Raw genomic sequence first — 22,220 nt, 5'->3', positions numbered from 1 at the left:
AACATTAACTCTGCTATCTCTCCACAATGCTACCAGACCTTCTGAGTTTCTGCAGCAATTTCTGGTTTTGTTTCAGATCTCCGGTATCCACATATCTTTGTTTTATGGTGAAAGATGAGTTCAGATATGGATCAGCCACGATATTCATAGAATCCCTACAGTGTGGAAACAGGCCCTTCTGCCCAACACGCCCACACTGACCCTCAGAGCATCCCACCCAGATCCATCCTCCTATAACCCACCTACACAACACTACGGGATAATTTAGCATGGTCAATCCACCTAGCCTGCACATCTTTGGACTGTGGGAGGAAACCGGAGCAGCCAGAGGATACCCACGCAGACACGGGGAGAATGTGCACACTCCACACGGACAGTGTACCAAGAGTAAAATTGAACCCAGGTCCCTGGTGCTGTGAGGCAGCAGTGCTAACCACTGAGCCACCATGCCACCCCTTTATAGAATCTCGACAGTGTGGAAGCAGGCCATTTAGCCCATCGAGTCCACACTGACCACCCCCCCACCCCCCAAAAGAGCATCCCACCCCTTGCACTTTCCACCCCAGACACTATGGGTAATTTAGTAAAGGCAGTCCACCCTAACGTGCAAACTCCAAGCAGCAGTGCTAACCACTGAGCCACCGTGCTGCCCCAATATTATTTAATGGTAGAACATACTTAAGGGACTGAATGACCTAGTGTTGTTCCTCTGCAAATCAATGTGAAGACAAACAGGGCAGACTTGTATTTATGATCTTCGATGACTATGGAACCATCCATCACCCATGACAGCCAATGGAGTGTATCAGAGAATAGTTACATCACAAAGATGGGCCATTCACCTCAGCATGTATGTGGTGGAACTCCAAATTGACATCTCATTTAGAAAAGGTGGTGGTAGTTGTAAAGTAGCAAAGTAGAGGAATGCCTTAACTAAAAATAGCACAATGACCTTCAAATGGGATCTTTGCAGAGGGGCTTGAGGAATGGGGTGGGGGGATGGTGGGAGAGCTCATTGTCAGCTAGTCATCATTTATCTCACAGATGTCTGTGGGACCTTCCATGGCACAACTGCCAACTGCTTATCCCCACGTAGTAACCATGACTACACTTCAACAATAATTTTTAGCTCAGAGATTTGGGGACATCCGGAGAACATGGCATACATAATTAAATGCAAGTCCTTTAAAAGTGAACAAAGAAATTTAAACAAAAAGAAACTTATTTAAAAATGTAAAACTCGTTAAAAACAGTTTGTTTTAAAAAGAAAGTTTAATAGCGTTTACTCCGAAACCATTTATTAGGCACTTTTGACCCATGACAAGCAGACCAGCCAATGCTTGTTTCCTGCTGGTGGCCACTGGGGAGTTTCAAGCAAGATACAGGAAACCCCACTCACTCATTTAGCATCTATATGTGATAGGGTGAGGATGCATTAGCTAGATGCCTCCAGCAATAGAAAAGAAAAAGGCAAAGCTTTTGACTTACAACCTTCTGTTATTGACCATCCTAAGCAGGTCCAAAATCAGCAGCAAAACACAGGAAAATCTCAGCCCAAGCTTCAATTAAATTGTAGTATCCTGTTTCCAATATGAAAGAAACTAGAAGCTTTTTTTAAATATCACTACAGTATTATACAACCAGGCAAGCTAAAACTGACCAGAACAGGGCCTGGTATTTTATTGCATCAAACTCTGTAATAGGTATTGAGCTGCCTATTAAAAATGCTTGTCACATAAGGTTTAGAGTTCCCATGTGAGCTGATAAATGAAAAGCAATTGGTTTTTTTTATGCTTTACACAGTTTGTTCCTATTACATTCTCATAAAGATCTTTCAACTGTCACAGCTCAGAGTAGTCTCACAGCCATTTCACAAATATAAATCCTCAGAAAGTATAAAGCAGGATTTGGACTCGAGTCTCTATCAAAGATCAACATCAGTCCCAGTAGACTCCTAATCCAGACAACAAACCTCAGGACAAAAGCAATACTCTGGTCACCTGTGATGTTGTCAGTCAAGTAAAACAGTATTAGTTGAAATGGCTGATTTAATCTACTCAGAGGAAAGAACGGAGGTTGGAAGGGTGGTTCATTTTGTGAAACATCTGTCAGACAACCACTCGAAAAGATGAATATAATGTGCTCATCTCATAATCTGATTAACTACAGACAGTATCAACTAATAGGAATTAAGAAATGTAGCTGAAAGCATTATCTCCATTTGCCATTCCAGTAAAATGCCACTAATCTGAATCAATTGCAACTAAATACAGTTCAGACTTATGATTTGTTTACACTGGTAATTTGTCATTCAGAACTAGACGATGAAGTGATCTCACATTTTCAGCTTTAAGTCAGGAGGGAGAACTGGCATTTGAGTACAGTTTGCTCAAATTTCTTAGAAAATAATGGTAGGTTAATGAGGCACAGTATTAGTCATGTGAAAATTGGTCTACAAATTCAAGGATTAAGAGATGTGCTATGAGTTGCACATCTCTGGTATCATTGACCCAGAATTGATGTACCCCACTCTAGTGTTCACATCTCACAAATAATATGGCATGCCTAACTTCTCTCTTATTTTAAAGAATTTCTCAATTTTCACATCAATTGCCCATCAAAATCACCAAAGAATTTTTTGCCTTGACCTTAAGAGGACAAGTGCCTTAACATATAAACAGTTAAAGATTTAAGTAACGGCAAATTTAATATTTAAATTTTATTTTCCTTTGTTTCATTGTTCATCTCTTCAATCGACTTTTCTCTTTCTTTCTTTATTTCCCCTTCAGCACATGGTTTGCCTTCATTCATCATTTGTCTCCCTTAAACCACTGCTTCTTCCTCAATTGTTAAACCACAGCAGTGAAGGAAATACACAGTGGGTCCTGTCATTCACTTAAGGTCCCATTGCCTTTGCTCATAGCTTTAAGCTTACACTTGCAGCAACTTACGACATAAAAGTTTTAGAACTGAAGGACAATGTCTAACTTCTGGCATATTCTACAACATACCCTGCCCCACCAAGTTCTGGTTCAGTATCACGGCATCAAATCAACTATATAAAAATTCCCTGAAATATCATTAAGTGCTAATTCCATACACAAATTTACATATTAGGAACTCCAAGGTGACTCGCTTCAATCTCGTTCAATTGGTTTTAGGATGGCTGTTAAGTCTAATGTACGATCTGTGGACTTTGAGTCTTAAAAGGTGATGGTTGGAGGGTTGGGTCGATGAGGTGTTTGGAGACTTGTGTGCTACCTCCAATGCTTTGACTTTGTCCCTGCCTGTTCCAACAAAGTATCTCAATGTCTTTGGTGCCTTCCAGAATTAATCGTCTCCATTTCCTCAGTTAGGAGCCAGAGACTCCCCTGAGTTGGCAGGGATGTCTAACCTCTTCAGGAATACTTTGAGGACATCCCGAAGGTGTTTCTGTGGTACAGTGGTAATGTCCTGAAATTTGAGCCAGGAGGCTTTGATTCACATCCCACCTGCTCTAGATGTATGTCCTGACCTGTCTGAACAGATTGAATTGAAATATCTAAACTGCTTCTGCTATCCACCTGGGGATCTCCTAAATTTTGAGTAGAGTAGATGCTGTAGGGAGTCTGGTGTCAGGCAACCAAACTGCATGTTCCACTCGGCTGGGACTGAGTGATTATACTGTTGATGCTGGGTGAATTGATTTGAAAAAGGATGTTACTGTTGAATTGTCTTTCTTGATACCAGATTTGAATTTTCTTTTTATTCGCTTGTCAGATTTGGGCATTGCTGACTGGCCAGAATTTTTGTTACCCATCTGTCATTACCCTTGAGAAGATGGTAGCGAGCTGCATTTTTGAACCCCTGCAACACGTACACCCACATACATGCATGCATATACACGCACACATTTTTAGAATTGGGATTTGGTTTTAGGTTTAATCACATGTAATTAAAGATTTTGTTCTACTTATTTAATTAAGTCATTAGACATTTTAGAACTAACAACACTGAGTTCAATTTAATTGGTGTTGAAACATTTGAATCTCTCATGAAACAGCTAAGACCATAAGATATAGGAGTAGAATTAGGTCATTCTGTCCATCAAATCTGCTCCAACAGTCAATCACAGCTGATATGTTTCTCACCTCCATTCTCCTGGTTCTCACTGTAACCTTTGATCTCCTTACTAATCAAGAACCTATCTATCTATCTTAAATACACGCAATGTTTCAGCTTCCACGGCCTTCTGTGGCAATGAGTTCCACAGATGCACCACCCTCTGGCTGAAGAAATGCCTCCTTATCTCAGTTCTAAAGGGTCATCACTTCATTCTGAGTCTGTACCTTTGGATCCTAGTCTCTCTTACCAGTGGAAGCACATTCTCCATGTTCACTTTGTCCAGGCCTCTCAGTATTCTGCGAATTTCAATGAAATTACACCTCATTCTTCTAAATTCCATTCAGTGCAGACCCGGAGTCCTTAACCACTCCTCATACGACAAGCCCTTCCTCCTGGGATCTTTCTTGTGAACTTTCTGTGGACCCCCTCCAAGGCCAGCAAATCCTTTCTTAGATAAAGGGCACAAAACTGCTCACAATATTCCTTTGCAGTCTGACTACAGCCTTGTACAGTTTCAGCAGTATATCCATGTTGTTGTATTCTAGATTTACCAACATGTTGGCAGGTATGAAAGGTTCAGTTATAAAGAAAGGCTAGATAGGCTGGGACCTTTTATCACTGGAGCATAGGAGGTTGAAAGCGACCTGATAGACGTTTATAAAATAATGAGAGGTACAGATAGAGTTAATGATGGTTGTCTTTTCCATAGGATAGGAGATTTCAAGACTGGGGGAATGTTTTTAAGGTAAGAGGAGAGAGATTTAAACAAGACATAAGGGGCAAATATTTTACACAGAGGGTGGTTCACGTGTGGAATGAACTTCCTGAAGTGCTGAATGTGTGTACAATTGCAATGTTTAAAAGACATTTGGATAGATACATGAATAGGAAAAGTTTGGAGGGATATGGGCCAGGAGCAGGCAGGTGGGACAAGTTTAATTTGGGATTATGTTCAGCATAAACTGGTTGGACCGAAGGGTCTGTTTCCGTGCTGTGAGACTCTATGTCTCTATGCTCAAAATATATGCTAACATTGCATTTGATTTCCTAAGTGCCAAATGAACCCGCAAGTCAACCTTAAGAGAATCCTGAACCGGGCCTCCAAAGTCCCTTTGTGCTTCAGATTTCTAAAGCCTTTCCGCATTTGGAAAATAGTCTACACCTCTATTCGTCCTACCAAATTGCATAACCTCACACGTTGCCGCGTTGTATTTCATCTTCTACTTCTTTGCCTACTCTACTAGTCTATCCAAGTCCTTCTGCAGCCTCCCACTTCCTCAACACTATCTGTCCCTCCACCTATCTTTGTGTCATCTGCAAACTTAGCAACAATGCCCTCAGTTCCTTTATCTAGATCATTAGCCAAGCAGCGTCGAGGTAGGAAGTGGAACAATTGGTGACAGATTGGAAAAGAGTTTGCGTCTGTTGTCTCGCAGGAAATAAATGCTTTTTGATGCTTTTATTCATACTAACACTTGTCACACTATTATTACTTTATACTGAAAGTATTCATGAAGAACAGCCAATAAAGATGTGATGGTTTTCTTAAGCTGTAGAAGTTTGAATGGAATGGAACAACAAAGTTAACATATCCACTGGGGAAAGGCACATGCAAATTATTTATTCTTCCGTATGTCAGTCACTTAAAAAATATTGTGTGTGGAGGGATTAGGTCAATATAATAAACAAAAGTAGATGCAAACCATATTATGATGTTACGTTTGAACTGTTACACTGCCATTTGTGCAAAGCTGTATATACTGTTCCTGGTCTCGGAATTAACATTCCTCTATAAATTCCAAAAGTATTTCGAGGTAACAGGTTGACATTGTATTCAAGACTTATAATTATTTTACCTTAATTATAAAATACTCATGCTAACAAAGGTCTGAGCCATTATCACCAACTCCACCTACCTCCATAGAAAACATATATAACAAGGTGTAGAGCTGGATGAACATTAGCAGGCCAAGCAGCATCAGAGAAGCAGGAAAGCTGATGTTTCAGGTCTAGACCCTTCTTCAGAAATTTCTGAATTTGATTTCTGAAGAAGTGTCTAGACCCGAAACGTCAGCTTTCCTGCTCCTCTGATGCTGCTTGGCCTGCTGTGTTCATCCAGCTCTACACCTTGTTATCTCAGATTCTCCAGCATCGGCAGTTCCTACTACCCCTCCACAGAAAATGTGTTTCCTTCTTCAGCAGTGGAATGTTCTCAAAGCTGTCATTCTAGTTCACATCATTAATCTTTAGCAACTAATGTAATATGTTGCTCTAATGCTAAAAGCATGCATCAAATACAAAATATTTGTAAGGATAAAACATGATATAATGACACTAATTAAAACAAACTTTTTGTGAAGCAAGTCTTGATGGGGAGATTTGAAAGAAATGTTTTACTTAGAAGCAGAAATTCATATTGAAAGCAACAGGCCCTCGCTGGATGGCCAGAGAATGTTTCTAATGTGAATGTTTGCTGAATGACCTCTCAAGTTTGGTCTTCACAGAAAAGTGACAATTTGATAGCTGCAACTCAGTGACCATCAATAGCTGACACAGAGAAATGAGGACACGAAATACCAGCTTATGTACCACAGTCAGCTGAAATGCGGGAATGTTCATATCAGAAAGAGACCCTTAAAATCAATCATCTGAGCAGCAGAGATAACAAGGTGTAGAGCTGGATGAACGCAGCAGGCCAAGCAGCATCAGAGGAGCAGGAACGCTGACATTTCGGGTCTGGACCCTTCTTCAGAAATTTACCTGCTCCTGAGGTTGGTATGCTACACAGGGACAAAGTGCAGGGAGGACAATGTACTTTAAAAAGAATTCTTTTCATAGATATCTTTGAGAAGTTTTAATGTGAACTCAGTAATTATTGGAGTAGCCTCACACGGAAGACAGACTAAACCATTGGATTATTGGGAGGATGAGCCCAGCGCTTAAATGGCTGACCCCTAATGTTTCTCTTCTAAACAACATGATCTGGTCAATGAAACCAGTGGTTATTTCAGTGAACTTATTATGGTACAAATATCAGGAAAACAGTAAGTTCGAGAATACGGCCATAGGAAGCTACAACCAGGGAGGTGCGCGGCAGGTTAAATTTAATACTGTTCATTGTGGAGTATTGAGCTTAACACAAATTGCAGGACAAAAGCAAAATAAATGAAGTAAGAATTGGTACTGGGAGATACAGAAGGAACCTGAATTTGATTTTAGATAAGCCATTTTCATTGTCAAAATTCATTTGGTGAAGTAATTTACAAACAATAAAGAAGAGAATAGTTTTACAACAGCCTTCACAGTTTATTCAGGAGGTAGTAGAACCATGCAAACATGTCCCAGGTTCAATCACTGGCCACTTTGAGACAGGTGATTTAAAGTGAATAACGATTAGGGATGCTAACATCTCTCTTAGAACTCCCAGATTAAAATGAAAGCAATTGCCAAGGGTTCCTAAACCTGGTCACCATCCAGCAACTGTGTTGGAAGTATGTGCATGTGGGAATGTCGGAGTCCAGCTGTGACAGAATCCATGTTTCAATAACCCACTGAGACACTATCAAGGCAAACGTGCGAATAGGGGCCACTTCAGCTGTAGGACTGGAGAGCTAATGGCATCTATGGAATTGCACTGCACCGAGCAATTAACACCTTCAAGATATGTTAAAAAGGTGAGTCAATTGTTGCTGCAAAAAATATGCTGTTTTCAGTTTTGGTCCTTGTGTTATAGATACATACATTTTGATTACATTGGCAGAGAAGAAAGAAATATAATTGAGCATCAGAGCAGTTGAACTTGAAAGACAGATGGGAGAACTTAATGGGCTCTAGGAAAAAGCTGGTTCAGAAAGTATTCTACTAAGACATGCAAGTTATTAGACATTACAGAAATTGGAATCAAAAAGCATCAAGAGAAGATACTGAAAACCAAATTAAGGATAGACATTTAGAACACTTGCTTTACTTGAAAGCATGATGAATAGTTAATTGAATGTACAAGATATTGAATGTGCAAGTGGGATAAGCTACAATGGTTTGAAGGTCGGCTCTTACCCATAAGCCTTGATGTACTATATTGAATATTATTAGACCAGAAATCACCTCATACAAGGAGTAATTCAGTATGTACCTTATAATGTTAACGAGAGTCAAGATGATCTAAATTTGATCAGGTATTTTTTCTATAATTGCTCTGGGTTGTCATTCGTGCCACAAATGATTGCAAGCAGCTGGGAGTGTAGTATGAAGCATTAACTGTTATGATTATATGGAACAAGCCAGATGGATCAGTCGATCTTTTCCTATTTAGTATTTACACATGTTTGCAGATATGCATTACAGTAGTGCTGTGAGTATATTTCTGTTTCAAGAATCAACATACAAAGACATTTGCCATCTTTAATACTATGCTTACTTTTTCCTTAAAAAAAAGACTTGAAAGTTTATGCGACAACAAGGTGTAGAGCTGGATGAACACAGCAGGCCAAGCAGCATCAGAGGAGCAGGAATGCTGACATTTCGGGTCCAGACCTGCTTGGCCTGCTGTGTTCATCCAGCACTACACCTTGTTATCTCAGATTCTCCAGCATCGGCAGTTCCCACTATCTTGAAAGCTTATGCAGCATTTTTCATAATTTTGAGATGTTTCATAGCAATTTCCAGCCAGTGGAGAGCATCTGAATTCTAGTTACTGCTGGAACGTAGAGAATGCAGCAATCAAATTGCACACAGCAAGATTCCACAACAGCAGTGATAATAATGACCAGATCATTTTCGCTGCAACCGGTGTTGTTAGGATTCCAAATAATATCTGTACCTCATATCTATATTTCTGGTTTGGGCCACATGGGACAATTAGGGGTGGATTATTGACACAGTTGCTGGAAGTTGACAAAGTACACAGAGGGCTTCTGTGGCTTGCTAACAGGCTACACAAAGGACACTGGCAGAATTGGAGAATAGATGCTAGCATAGGCAGATAACAGTAGATTTTTGATCTATGGCATCATTGCTATTACCCTCAGATGGTACCTGAGCCTCCTAACAGTGTACTGGAGGACGTATGAGCTGAAATGCTGTAAGATTGTTCATGATTATTAATCCATTGTGATTAGTAAGTATACATCAGGGATTCATTACCTCCATCGGTTAGTTTATTTGAAATACTAAAACACATCATAAGTTATGAAATAGGCATCACAGCAAACCAACTAATTTCAGTGTGTACATCCTGCAAACCCATAGCAGGTTAACTGGCAGTCAGAGTTACAACATTGTCTACACAGCCAGCACATGGAGTCCTTAAAAATGAATTTGCTTAACTTGATGCATAAAAGCCAAGGTTTACACCAGACTGATCTTGTTCTGCAAGGTTTGAAGTCATTTAAATTTTCTCAGCTTTTACTGTTTTGTTCCTTAAGAGCTACCAATTCGTTTTGAAGCTTCTGGTTTTATACTTTGGATTTTTCTAATTTCAAATTTTTCAACTTCTGTTGGTCCAGTACAATTTCTCTTCCAGAAACTGTTTTAATAATTGTCCAGCCCCTTCAGCCTTCTTTGCTTTATGTTTGCTTTGCAGTCACAATCATCTTGAATCTGCTGCTTTGGTGGCTGTTTGGTTTCCTCTATGTCCTGCTTTAGTTATTTTACTAGCGTATCACTGTCACATTTTTTTTCCTAAAAGCATTGTCCCATGAGTAGTATGTCACTCTTGGCTGTGTGTGTTGTGCATCTCCATCTATTTTTGCCTGTCTATCATCTTTCTGCAGCATTGCTTTGATTTCAAGCTGATGTTTCAGTAGCTGCTCCTGTTGAGTCTCGTTCATTTTACACACCAGTTACTCCAATTTTTTCTGTAAACCAGCAACATTTGCTTTAGATTAAAGATGCAACAGCAGTGATATAATGACCAGTTCGCCCTGCTTCCTTTCTTTATCTTTAAGTTCTTCATTCATCTTTGTGAGCTGAGCAGAGGTATCCCCTAAAGACTTCATCTAAAAGATGGTATTCTAAGTTAAAAATTTATAGAATCATGGAATTTTACAATACAGAAGGAGGCTATTCAATCCTTCAGGTCTGTACCAGCTCCCAAAAGAGCTACCCGGCTTATTCCATAGTCTAGCCCTATCTCCATAGCCCTCTAAATTCATCACTTTCAAATATACAGCTCTCTTTTGAAAACTCCTATGGAATCCGCCTCCACCACTCTCCCAGTCAACGTGTTCCAAATCCTAACAACTCATCTCTCTCCTAGGTCTCTTGCTGACAATCTTGAAATTGTGACTGCTAGTGACTGACATACTAACTAGTGGAAACAAAATATCCTTCTTTACACTGTCAAAATTGTTCAGAATTTTGAACACCTCAATAAAGTTACTGCTTAATCTTTTCAGCTCCAGAGACATTAAGCCCAATTTCTCTAATCTCTCCTTGTATATAAAATCCTTCATTCTTGGTATCATTCTAGTAAATTTCCTTTACCCTCTCTTCAGGCTTTAACATCCGTTCTAAAATAAGGTGCCCAGAATTGAACACAATACTCCAAATGTAGTCTGTCTGATGATTTGTTGAGGTGTACCATCACTTCCTTGCTTTTATATTCCATTTATTTATAAACGCAGGGATCTGGAAAGCCTTTTTAACAACTGCCTCAACATGCCTGACTATCTTTGGAGAGATAAGCAATGGTGGGGATCTGTACTTCCCCAGAATGTGTACAATTGAGTCTATATTGTCTCTCCATGTTTCTTCAACGAAAATGCATTACCTCACATTTCTCTGCATTGAAATTCATCTTCTCAGTGTCCCCCATTTGGCCAACTTTTCAATGTCCCTCTGAAATCGCCCAGTGTCATCCTCATAATTCATTAATCTCCCTAGCTTAGTATCATCTGCAAATTTCAAGATTTTGCCCTCAACACCCAACTCTAAATCGTTTATAAAAATCAGAAAAAGCAAGGGTCCCAGCACCAATCCCTGGGGAACATTACTTTCAATTCATCTCCAATCTGAGAAATTCCCAGCTATACCAAGCCTCTATTTCCTATCTCTTGCCAACTTTCAATCCAATGCTGCTAAAGGCCCATAAACCCAAACATTTCAAACTTGCTAGCCAACCTGCCATGTGGCACCATATCAAAACGTTGTCTGAAAGTCTAAATATTTAACATGCACAGCACCATCACCATCTACTGTCTGTGCCACCTTGTCAAAGAACTCAATCAAATTTATCAGAAATGACCTCCCCTTGACAGAGACACGTTGACTGCCAAGTATTAATTTATTTTTCTCGAAGTGTATATTTACCTCATCATGTATAATGACTTCCATCAGTTTTCCCACCACTGTTGTCAAGATGACATGTTTGTAGTTTCCTGGATTAGCCTTTTTCCCTTTCTTAAACAATGGTGTTGCATTTGCAATCCTCCAGACCCTGGGACTAATGTAGTTTTTCAACCCTTTTCCTCTTGAGCTTTCATTTCTCTGTCCACATCAGGAAGCTGAGATTTTCATTCCACTAATGAGACGAAAGTGAAGTACTCCACTTTTCTTTCAGATTCAGTTCAGCAAGTGTTTCTTGAACACTCTGCTGCAGTTCCTGCTGTATCTCTGATATTTGACTGATTCCATGCTGGTAAACCTGCAATGCTGTGTGCAGCTTCTTTGGGTCGGTGCATGGCTCCTTGCAGCTGTACCGGATTTTGCTCTGGTGCATTGCCTGAGCCCAATAACCTTCTTTGCCACATGCCTTCTAAGATTTATTGAAAAATGTGAGTATTTCCTTGGTGCATGCAGAAGGCCACACCTTCCACATGTCTTGCTATGTTTGACTGTTCTACTATTGAGCCCATCGAGAAGCTTGTAACTAGGACCTGTAAGCCTTCATCAACCGGTGATGATTTCTTTGTGCATTAGTTTATCCTTCAGTAATTCTTCATGCTACAAGTTTTTAGCTTGTCTGGATAATCTTTCTGAAAAGCTTTCATTGGAGTGGATGCAATCACCAACTTAAAAATTACATTGACAAGCTCTCCATCTAAAAACTCGTATGATGCATCTTTTCTCTACATTTGTTCACAAGCAGTCAACGGACTCTGTAGATTTCTGTCCAAATAACATGAGTTCTTGTTGATGACGTTTAAACAGAGTTGGTTTTCTAATGTGGGAAGCAAAAGATGCAGACTTAGACCATCAGAGTTTCTAAATCAGAAGGGACTGTGGCTTCAGGGGACATAGGATGTGGGAGGATGGTACTATCATCCATCCTCAATCCCTTCATTCCCATCACTGGACATTGTTTCGGAAGTGGCCTCACTAGTATCTCTGCTGCTAGATTCAGGACATACACAGCAGTGCTGTTTCCTACTGGTTAGGTGCTGCTACTACTTCTGATTATGCACCATGTTGTCCTGCAAACGTGTGTCACGGAGTGCGGTGTAATGTGTTTGGGCAATGTGTCCTGTCATTTTGCAAGAGCAGGAAGTGTAGTGAAGCCACAGCACCAGTCCTCTTTCGTGCTAGGATTGCACTTAACAGAAAATGTTATGATCTCATTCTAAACACAAAGGAACAGGAAATGCATATTATTGTCCATGTGACAAAAGGTGAAAGTGCAGTTATGGCATAAATTTCCAGAACATTTCAATTCTTATTCAATTATCAAGAGACATCCCTTTAACTCTCTATGATAAAGGTGTGATGTCTCCAATTTCCTTTTGATTTCCATTACTCTGCCCCGGTCCTATTGAACTTAATCCTCTTACTTAACCAAAAAAAATCCATTAATGTCAATTTTAATATTTTCAATTGATGCAGCCTCAACAACATTTTGAGAGATAGGTTTCCAGATTTCAACTGTTTCTCTGTTTAAAGTGCTGTTTCATGTCACCTTTGAATCATCTAGCTCTAATTTTAAGGTTACATTCCCTTGTTTTGGATTCCACCACCAGAGAAGACCATTTTCCCCTATATATCCTATCAATTCAGCCATTTAAATAAAGTTGCCCCTGAGTCTTCTTTACTTGAAAGGAATACAAGCCTGGCCTATACACCTTGTCTTCATAATGTAACCCTTTCAGACTGGGTAGCATTTAGGCAAAATAATGCTACTCTTACTTAAAGGCTAATTTATCCTTTCTGCCCAGAACAGTATGCCATATTCTACATGGGGTCCATACAGAATCGTTATATTGCTCACAAATGACAGACTTTGTGTAGCACTTAATTTCAATTTTTCCATTATTCATATTCGCGGATTTGTATCATCGATAGCCACAGGTGAGGTGCTGGAAGACTGGACGGTGGCTAATATGGTGCCACGATTTAAGAAAGGTGGTAAGGAAAAGCCAGGGAACTATAGACTGGTGAGCCTGACATCGGTGGTGGGCAGGCTGTTGGAGGGAATCCTGAGGGATGGGATTTACATGTATTTAAAAAGGCAAGGACTGGTTAGGGATAATCAACGTGGCTTTGAGAGTAGGAAATCATGTTTCACCAACTTGATTGAGTTTTTGAAGAACTAACAAGAGAGATTTATGAGGGCAGAGGGGTGCACCTGATCAATATGGACTCCAGTAAGGCATTCAACAATGTTCCTCATGGTAGACTGGTTAGCAAGGTTAGATCACGTGGAATACAAGGAGAACTAGCCATTTGGATACAGAAATGGCTCAAAGGTGGAAGACAGAGGGTGGCGGTGGAGGGTTACTTTTCAGACTGGAGGACTGTGGCCAGCATTATGTCACAAGGATCAGTGCTGGGCCCACTATTTCTCATCATTTATACAAATGATCTGGAGGTGAACATAGGAGGTATGGTTATTAAGTTTGCAGATGACACCAAAATTGGAGGTGTCGTGGACAGTGAAGAAGGTTATCTCAGAGTACAATGGGACCTTGGTCAGATGGTCTAATGGGCTGAGGAGTGGCAGATGGAGTTTAATTTAGATAAATGTGAGGTGCTGCATTTTGGAACGACAAATCACTTATACACTTAATGGTAAGGTCCTGGGGAGTGTGGCTGAACAAACAGACCTTGGAGTGCAAGTTCATAGTTCCTTGAAAATGAGTTCACAGGTAGACAGGATAGTGAAGAAGGCATTTAGTATGCTTGCCTTTATTGGTCTCTGCATTGAGTATAGGAATTGGGATGTTATGTTGCGGCTGTACAGGACATTGGTTTGGACACTTTTGGAATACTGCATTCAGTTCTGCCCTCCTTGCTACAGGAAGGATGTTGTAAAACTTGAAAGAGTTCAGAAAAGATTTACAAGGATGTTGCCAGGGTTGGAGGCTTTGTGAAATAGGGAAAGGCTGGGGCTATTTTCCCTGGAGTGTCAGAGGCTGAGGGGTGACCTTATAGGAGGTTTATAAAATAGTGAGGTGCATGGATAGGGTGAATAGGCAAGTTCTTTTCCCCAGGGTGGGAGTGTTCAAAACTAGAGGACTGACTCCCCAAAACTTGTCCACTACCTACAAGGCACAAATCATTTTTTCAAAAATGCTTTCATGGGATTTCATGGGATTCTCACTGGCTTAGCCAGCATCTATTGACCAGTGAAGAAGCAAAGAAATTGGTGTGGATATGGAATCACAGGTAAGCCAATCCAGGTAAGGACAGCAGACTTTCTTCCCCAAAGACAGGTTTTTACAACAATCCACATTAGTCTAGTTTTTTATTCTACAATTTTATTGAATTCAAATTTCACCATCGACTATCCTTTCCCGCCCCCACCCCAAAACATTAACCTGGGTTTCTGGAATACTAGTCCAGTGATGTTACAGGGTGAGTGTGTGTTCAACAACACTTAAAGATCAACAACATTCAGTACAAAGCAGCCACTTGATAAACATCCTATCCACCAAATTAAACATTTACTTACCCGTACCATAGCGCACAGCAGCAGCAATTCATACCAGCTACAAGATGCACTGTGGCAACTCACCTCAGCTCTTTTGACAGCACCATCTAAACTCATGACCTCTAACACCTAGAGGACTAGAACAGCAAACACATGGGAACATCAACCCCCCCCCTGCAAGTTCCTCTCCAAATCATATGCCACCCTCCATTGGAAATGTATGGCCATTCCTTCACTGTCACTGTAAAATCCTGCAACACCTTTCCAAACAGAAGTGTGTGTACCTTCACCAGAGAGGCTGCAGAAGTTCAAGAATGGGAGTTCGTCAGGGCGGATATGGACAGGCAATAAATAATTGGCATTGCCAGAGATGCGTACAACCCATTAAAGATTAAAACCAAAAATAGAGTAGCTGAGGAAAGGAATTCCAGAAAGTCGGGCTTAAATGACTGATGACATAGACATTATTGGTGAAACAATAGTGGTACAGACACAAAAAAGACCAGAATTAGAAGAACAGAAAGCTTGAGTGTTCCCAAGATTGGGAGAAATGATGCAACAAAGGGATGTAAACAGGAGAATGGGAAATTTTTAATTTGACCATGGATGTGTTGGACCGAAGAGTCTGCTTCTGTGCTGTATGACTCTATGACTGGGAGCCAATATAAGTCAGCCACATGAGGTAAGGAGTGAGCAAGATTTGGTGCAGGAAAGAACACAAACAACAGATAAGCCAAGTTTATCCAGGAAGAGGTTGTCAGGTTTTTTGGGGGATTCTGGAATAGTCAAGTCATGGTACAAGTGGGAGTTTCAATAGCAGGAGGGCTCATAGGCAGAAGTGTTATGCTAATGTTATTGTTATGGAGGTGGAAAGCAGCGGGTGTCAGGTAGAAAGGAGATGGGGTTAGAGGCTCAGTGTGGGATTGACTGGAATGCTAATGTTACAAACAGACCGATTCAGCCTGAGACAGTAGCTCAGGGTGGTGATGGTATCATTGACAAGGAAACGTAGTTTGTAGCAAGGCAGTGATGATTTTAGTCTGCAGAATACTTAGCTAGAGGAAATTGTTGCTCATCCAAGACTTAATGACAGCTAGAACTGTGGTAGAGCTGATCACCAGAGTGATTCCTGGGAAAGCTGATCCCACGCCTGTAAATTATGTAGCAAAAGAGGAGCAGGTGAGAAAAGGAGGTCAAGGATAGATATTAGTGCAAGAGCAGAAATGCAACACTGCTGAAGAAATGCTGCTCTTTCAAATGATTAATCCCCAGATATCATAATTGCACAAAAAGAACACACTTCAAGGATTATATGAAAAATTATCTCTTTGCTGCACGATTGCACAGCTATCAAAATGGTCCCCCTCCAGGTCAAGCACAAGTTGGCCCCTTTAACTTAACTATGTGTGCACATCCAAGCATGCACAATTTAAAGGACTCATACACTTAAATGAATAGGACAAAAACAAAAGATTAAACGGAATGTTTCTATGTTTCTTATAAACATGAATAATAATTAGGTCACACCTTTATGCTTTCCAAAGCAATTTTCTTTGTTTATTTTCCATAATTACTTTTATTATAATCATACTTGCAGCTCTGCTACGTCTATTATTGTCTCTGAATTTAAATTGTACCATTTTAAATGAAATTACACACGGCACTAATTAACACGCTGCCCTTCCAGTAATGATGCTGTGTACCCTTTTGAGTAACCTCACACTAATGATCTATGCTCTTACACCTAACAATGTATGCTTACACTAACAATTAAGCATGCTCTCAACTTTGATGTGTGCCCTTGCACTTAATGAATGATTTTACACCAATTACGATGTGTACCTTTATGTTAATGTGTGCCCTGACATGTATGCAACATGTCCCTGCACCAGTGACAAATGCTTCCACTATAATCTCAGTAATCTTGCATTACTTAGTGCACACTATCACAGATGTATTTATTCCTTGATATAACAATAATTTGTGACCATAAATCAGAAATGTTTTGTGAAGCTTTTAATGGTATTCGAGTGTTGAATTTCATGGAAGATATCAATCTTCAAATTCAATTTGATTTCTAAACACAAGGGCAGTAACCCATTCTTGAACTGAAATGTAAGATATGTAGGATGTAAAAAATTCTACGACTACAAAGCAAGCCAGCAAAAGCTTATTTATTCATTCTTATGCCAAGCAAGTAGGGAAAATTGGAAATGATGGTGACTGCAGAAATCACAATACTGTCCCAAGTAATTGCAAAATAACTAAACAAAGCCAAAGCACCACTCAAAAGTAAAAAACACAGCTTCCACTAATCAATTGATTGAACAGTTACTGCTCTGATTTTGACTGATGTCTAAAAATGGGACTACTACAAACATTGCCGTATTGATGTTTAGTGAATGGCTTCTAATGCAATGATAAAACTGCATTACTTTTAGTATGCAGTAGAAAAAATTAAATGAATGTTCTTAAAATATGCAGGGAGCATTGGTGGACTGGTAAATTAGATTGAACGATAGGTCAACAGAGATGTGGTGCAGACATTTCAGGGGATATTTCAGAATACACTAGAATAAATGCATTCTAATGTGAAAAAAAATCCACAAGGGGAGGACAGACCATTTGTGGTTAACTAAAATAATTAAAGGTAGTATCAAACATAAAGCAAAATGAGTGGCAAATCAAAAGGTTGAACAGAACATAAAAAAAGCACAGAATGATTTAAAATTAATGAAACAGAAAAATAAGAGCGTGAACGAACACTACTAAAAATATAAAAGCACAATAATTTCTAAAGATAGTTAAAAGTAGAAAAGAGTTAACAAAGCGAGTGCTGGTTGACAAAGCGTGGGTCTAGGGAATGAATAGAGGAAAATAAGTCGATGACAGATGAACTGAAAAGGTACTTTACATTGGTATCCGCTTTAGAGGATATAAGTAATATCCCAAAAACAGCTGTAAATCAGAAATTGTAAAGAACATAGTAACAGAAAAGGCCATTCAGCCCACTGAACTTGCCCCACCGCTCTACATCATGGTTGATCATCTCCTCAATGCTATTTTCCTGAACTATCTGTGTATCTCGTGATGTCATTAGTCGATTTGTATCTTGAACCTGCTTAATGAACAAGTTTCCACAGTCCCCTGGTATAGAGATTTCCAAAGATTCACCACTGTTTGATAGAAGAAATTCTTCCCATCGCAGACTTAAATGGCCTGTCCTTTATCCTGAGACTGTGTTCCCTGGTTGTAGAGTCATCAGCCTGGGAAAACTTGCTATCTATATCCACCCTCTTACGCGGTCTAAGGATGTTATAAGTTTCAATGAGATTACATTTCACTTTTTGAAACTCTTGACAATACAGTTTCCTCAATTTCTTCTCTTAAGACAATCCCCCCTTTCCGTTTATTAACCTGGTGAACGTCCATTACACTCCCTCAATGGCAAGTGTACAATTCCTTAGATAAGGAGTCCTAAACTATACACAATACTCCAGATCCGCTCTCAATAAGGCTCCACAGAATTGCAGCAAGACATCTTTCTTTCTGTACTCAAATCTCCTCCAGATAAATGCTATCGCACAATTTGCCTTCTTATTTGTTTGCTGCATCTTGCATTTTTTTTTAGGGATTCATGGACAAGAACACCCAGGCCCCTTTGGGGAACCATACTTCCCAATCTCTTACTATTTAAGTAATTTTCTGTCTCTTTTGTTCTTGTCAAAGTGAATAACTCCATACATATTTGCATTGTATTCCATCCAATGTGTTCTAGTGTATTCACTTCCTTGCATCCTCTCAACTTACATTCCCACCCAAGTCAGTGTCATCAGCAAATTTGAAAATATTACTACTACTTGCCACAAACAAATCATTTCCAGAGATTGTGAAGGGTTGAAGACCTAGCACTGAAACCTACAGTACCCTACCAATAATGTCATTCCAACTAAGACTCATTTGGTCTCGCACTTGGATTTCTGTTCATTAACCCATTATTCATCATTATTAGTACACTCCTCTAATCCCACATGCTCTATTTTTTGTTTACTAACCTCCTATGTGGGACCATGTCAAAAATGCTCTGAAATATCAAAATACACTACATCCTCATTGGTTCTCCTTTGTGTTTGCTAAAAGTAACACCCTCAAAAACTTCAGCAAGATTGTCAAACATTATTTCCCTTTCATAAATCCATGTCTGAGTCTACTCAAGTTTGTCATTCTTTTCTAAATGGTGTTATCACATCCTCTTTTCTAGGCAACCTATTCTAGAGCAGATGGAAATTTAACACATCCTTTATAATAGATCCTAATATCTTCCATATTATTGACATCAAGCTAACAGGTCTGTAGTTCTCCACTCTCCTTCTTTCCTTCTTAAAATAGTCTGGATACATTTGCTAACTTCAGTCAACAGGGACCTTTCCAGAATCTAGTTTTGCTTCACTCTTCAGTTTAACAAGTCCCGCAGTTGCCTGGTGTTTCAGGAAGATTATTTGTCTTCTTGCACAAGAGATACATACAAAGTAACTTTTGTTTTATTTCTACCACTTCCTTGTTCTTCATCATAAATTCCCTGACTCCACATGTAATGGGCCCATATTTATCCTTGCTAAATTATTTTGATGTCACACATTAATAGAAACTTTCACAGTCTATTGTTATGTTCCTCATAACCTGCATTCACATTGCTTTTCCTTTCTTTATCAGTTTCTTGGTCCTCCTTTGGTGGCTTGTAAATTGTTCTTAATTCTTAGGCTTACCATTATTTCTGGTGTTCTTATAAACCTCATCCTTTAATTTGAATGCAATTTTTAACTTCTTCCATTTGGGTGGTTCACATTTTTCCATTGGGTGTTTGTGCCTCAGATGAAAGTCGTATCTACTGTAGACTTTGTAGTCAGTCTTTAAATACTAACTATTGCCTGCATATCATCAAATCTTTTTGAGTATTTTCTAAATCCAGCCTCATCAAGTTGCCTTTCATACCTACAGTTTTAATATCGTCATGTTGGAGAAACTCAAGGGATTACAATCAACAGGAAAATGATACTGAATAAATCATTGAAGCTGAGGGCTGACAAGTCCCTAGCTCCAGATTGGGCTTCATCCTGGGGTCGTAAAAGAAGTGGAAGGAACAGAAGCATATTATCTACATAATGAAAGATTGTAGAGCTCTGAAATGCAGAAGGATCTGGGTGTTCTCATACATGAATCACACAAGGTTAATCTGCAGGCACAGCAAGTAATTTGGACAGCTACTGGAATATTGATTGTGAGGGAAATCAAATACAGAAATGGGGAGATTATGCTTCAGTTATACAGGGTATTGGGGAAACCATATCTGGAATCTTTCTACAGTACTGGCCTCCTTATTTACAAAAGGATATAATTGCTTTGGAAGCAGTTCAGAGAAGGTTTGCAAGACTAATATCTGGAATTGATGGGCTGTCTTCTGAGGAAATGTTGAAAGCATGTGTCCAATCGAGTTTAGAACAATAAGAAGTGTGCATCTTTATTGAAGGATAAAAGATTCCGAGGGGTCTTGATGGCGTGTGTGCAGAAGGAATGGTTTCTCTTGTTAGAGAATCTAGAATTATTGTTTAAAAATAAGGAATTGCCCACTTAAATCAGAGATTAGGAGAATTGTTATTGCGGTTTTAGAAATATCCTTCTCAAAAAACAGTGGCAGCAGAATCCTTGAATATTTTCAAGGCAATGGTTGACCGATTTGTGATGAGAGAAGGGGTGAAAGGTTGTCAAAATAGGCAGGAATTTGCCAAGGTGCTGAGTGGCCTATTCCTTCCTGCTAATTTGTCTGTTTGTGTGAGGGTAGATTTTCTGGGAATGTGAAAAGATCACCTTGGTTTGAAATATGATATGTAATTCTAAGTTTTTGTTATGGGTCAGTTACACATTGATATTGACATAAAAAAAACGGGTCATTTCTATAACTGTTGCAGAAACAATGAGTTTTGTGCCTGGACAGCGGTTATCTTAAATATTAATACCCCAGAGAATAAAATGTCTTGAGTGAAAGAATAATTCTGTCTGCTGTAGATGAACAGTGTTGTATTATGCTTCACAGCCTTTACTGTATATCACACACAGTTTATTATTTCCATTATATATGACCTTTTGCAGAATCAGGCTCCAAGAACAAATATCTCTCAATTCTGTGTCCTATCCCAAAACAAAAATTGTCAGAATGTAATATGAAGATATTCTGCTGTGCATTGGATTCTGTTTTAGCAGTGGGTTATTTGATCAAACATAAAGTTACCCCCATGAACCACAATTACAAATTGTGCTTTGTGGAAATGCTGTAATATTGGGCGAGATGGACATGGGGATGGGATGTTAAGCTAAGACCGCATACACTGTTCAGGTGAACCTACAATATTCAAAGGAATTGTTTCAAAAAAATAGCTAAAGCATTGTACCCAGTGTCATGGTCAAAATGTATCCCAGAATCAGAATTGCAAAACAGAACAAAAGACTGCATTGCCCTTTGTAGAAAACAAATCCATTCATTTTTAAAACAAATGAAATAGTTGACTGGGACATTTACATGGAATTAAATTAGAAGCTAGGATATCATAAATGAACTTTAAATAAATTAAAATGTATAGTTTCTTATTGTAATGGTAAATTTGGCATTCAACAAAAATTGACTCCCTGAGGGCTGTGAGACTGTTTAGCAGTAATTATGAACTTAGTACAGTTTTAAAAACCCAGTTACATCTCATTCAACAATGTGCCACTAATGTAAGAGTTTTTACATTGAAATTGACAGTGTAAAAGTGGAATTGCTTGTCAGTTCAATGATTTCTAACTGTTCGCAGTCCGGAGGTACCATCAAAGTGTTCCCACTGGAGAACCATTGCATTAGTGACAGCAACTTCTCGATTTCCATGCTTAACCACGCATGTGCAAACTTCAGAAACTGAACTTTCACCACAGATGTGGAAGACAGGCGTCGTGCCTGTTTATGGGTCAAAAACATGCCTCTGGAGGAAAATGGGCTGCAGTTCAGACTTTTACAGAAGTGATCCCTTAACTGATATGGACACCACTTACCAGTCCAATTTGAGTAAAAGGGGATAGGAATAGAGGTGAGAGATAGTAGGAACTGCAGATGCTGGAGAATCCGAGACAACAAGGTGCAGGGCTGGATGAACACAGCAGGCCAAGCAGCATCATAGGAGCAGATGCTCCTATGATGCTGCTTGGCCTGCTGTGTTCATCCAGC

General features: G+C 39.4%; 1 protein-coding gene across 1 annotated transcript in view; it reads right to left on the bottom strand.

The window, feature by feature from the left end:
• The window catches only part of si:dkeyp-14d3.1 (transmembrane protein 132D), a 909,489-nt gene that overhangs the window by 692,076 nt on the left and 195,193 nt on the right, over positions 1–22,220 (bottom strand). The gene's annotated exons all lie outside the window — the stretch shown is intronic.

Source organism: Rhincodon typus, chromosome 24 (genome assembly GCF_021869965.1).
Source record: "Rhincodon typus isolate 14 chromosome 24, sRhiTyp1.1, whole genome shotgun sequence".
Classification (NCBI taxonomy): domain Eukaryota; kingdom Metazoa; phylum Chordata; class Chondrichthyes; order Orectolobiformes; family Rhincodontidae; genus Rhincodon; species Rhincodon typus.
Note: the sequence above shows the minus strand (reverse complement) of the source record. Positions and strands in the feature narration are given on the sequence as shown.